The following is a 2,493-nucleotide window of genomic DNA, read 5'->3' as shown; positions in this document are numbered from 1 at the left end:
GTTCCATATAAGACTGCTAGGATATTTCGGTCACAGTTCACATACACATTCAATGTAACACCAGGTCCGAAATTCGTCCGGCTTCACTTCTATCCAGCTTCTTACTTGGACATGGATGTCTCCAAAGCGTTTTTGTCCGTTACCGCTGGTAACTTCACTCTACTCCACAACTTGAGTGTTTCCTTAAACACGGATTACTTCCACGTAGCATATTTGATGAAAGAATTCATCATCCATGTAAGTGGAAGCACTTTGGAACTCACATTCTCCCCATCGTCTAATGCCACTGCTGCCTTTGCATTTGTGAATGGGATTGAAGTTGTTTCAATGCCATTTAGCTTATACTTTCGTTGTCTCAATGCTCCTCTACCGTTAGTTGGTCACTATCCTGCACTTTATTACATTTGTAATGATACTGCCATGGAAACCTTATACAGATTAAATGTAGGAGGTGATCAAATTACACCAAAATATGATACAGGGACGATGTTTCGCACATGGGAGGAAGATTGATCCTTTCATATTTGGGGGTGATAAAGGTATTGAACCCATCAACATGAGCATGCCGATTTCGTACGCAAATGGTGTTCCTCCTTATGCTGCCCCAAAAGATGTCTACCGCACTTCCCGTTCAATGGAAACCTTTAAGGCAGGCTTGATCAACTTAAACTTCAACATGACGTGGTTTTTCCCTGTTGATTCTGGATTCAAGTATCTTGTAAGGCTTCACTTCTGTGAAATTTATAGCCAAATCACGAAGGTGAATGAAGTTGTGTTTTCTATATACTTAAATAATCAAACAGCTGATGCAGGTTTTGATCCAATAAGCGTGAGTGGGGGCCCCGGAGTTGGTGTATACCAAGATTATGTGGTGATGGTTTCCAGAGCTAGCGAGGCAAAGCAGGATTTGTGGCTAGATCTCCACCCAAACAAGTATTCCAAACCTCTGTACTACAATTCATACTTGAATGGTGTAGAGATCTTTAAACTAAGCAGTACCGATGAGAAGAATCTTTCTGCGCTTAATCCTTCCCCTCTCGATAGCAATTTACGCTCAGGTGTAAAAGCTTCCCATGCTATTGTTAAAAACTCAAAGAAACTCACGTTCATCCTCATCGTATGTGGAACTGCTGCAGTGGTTATACTAGTTCTCCTGTGTCTAATTCTGTGCAAGATCATTATGCCAAGGAGGATCATATCATGGTTTGATCGCTTTTCCATCAAAACTAACGATGTCAAAGAAGTAAACAAGATACCGTTTGGCGCTCATATTTCATTGCAAGAGATAAAGGCAGCAACAGGCAACTTCGACGAGGCTCTAATCATCGGCATAGGCGGATTTGGAAAGGTTTACAAGGGTAGTTTTGATGGTGGGGATACTTATGTAGCCGTAAAGCGTGGTGATTCATTGTCAGAACAAGGTGCTCTAGAATACAAGACTGAGATCGAATTTCTCTCGAAGCTGCGGCATCACAACCTTGTGTCTCTTTTGGGCTACTGCAATGAAGATGAGGAGATCATACTTGTATATAACTTCATGGCCAGTGGAACGCTCCATGATCATCTCCATTTGAGACAGAGAGATCATACCCCCTTATCGTGGATTCAACGTCTCGATATATGCATTGGAGTTGCAAAAGGTTTGCACTATCTGCACACAGGGACACAGCAGAGGATCATACACCGCGACATCAAGACAACCAACATACTCTTAGACCATAATTGGGTGGCAAAAATTTCTGATTTTGGGTTGTCAAAGTCAAGTTACCCATCCTTTAGCACCACCAATGTGAAGGGAACTGCTGGTTATCTTGATCCAGAGTATTATAAATTCCACAAGTTGACCGAGAAGTCGGATTTATACTCACTCGGGGTTGTGCTGCTGGAAGTTCTAAGCGCAAGGCCTGCTGTGAGTCAAGGTGACGTGGACAACAACAATGACGAGCCTCTGATGTTGGCTGAATTTGCTAAGTTATGCTTTGAGAATGGCAATTTGGAGCAGATAGTAGATCCCAAAATAGAAGGAGAGATAGTAAAAGAGTGCTTTGAGGTATATTTAGGAGTTGCAATGAAGTGTTTGGCTGAAAGAGGTGTGGAGAGGCCATCTACCGGTGATGTTCTGCAGAATCTTGAACTCGCAAAGCGATTGCAGAGAAATGGTGGTGTTACTCGTGATGGAAATACGCAAAGGAATAGTAATCATGCTCTACAGGGCAATTCAGATTTGACTCCTGGGATTGAGTTTTCTGATCTCATAATGCCTGCTGGTAGATGAACTATATATATAGTTCCTTATATATTATTACTTATCCATAAATCTAACAAAATGAAGCATTTCATTACATTCATAATAACAAATATTGTTACAAATCTTGTTCAGTCTCAATTCTGGAAATACAATTTCGCTCGAACAATAGTAACTAGCCACGAAATATTCTAGTGGCAAATCCCAATAATTACATCAAAGAAATTTTTTTTTTTTTTTTTTTTTTT

At 40.8% G+C, this 2,493-nt stretch overlaps 1 pseudogene; it reads left to right on the top strand.

The window, feature by feature from the left end:
• LOC107640710 overlaps positions 1–2,492 on the top strand; it is a 2,875-nt pseudogene extending 383 nt beyond the window's left edge.

This window comes from Arachis ipaensis, chromosome B05 (assembly GCF_000816755.2).
Source record: "Arachis ipaensis cultivar K30076 chromosome B05, Araip1.1, whole genome shotgun sequence".
Lineage (NCBI taxonomy): Eukaryota > Viridiplantae > Streptophyta > Magnoliopsida > Fabales > Fabaceae > Arachis > Arachis ipaensis.
This window is presented reverse-complemented; position numbering and strand designations above follow the sequence as displayed.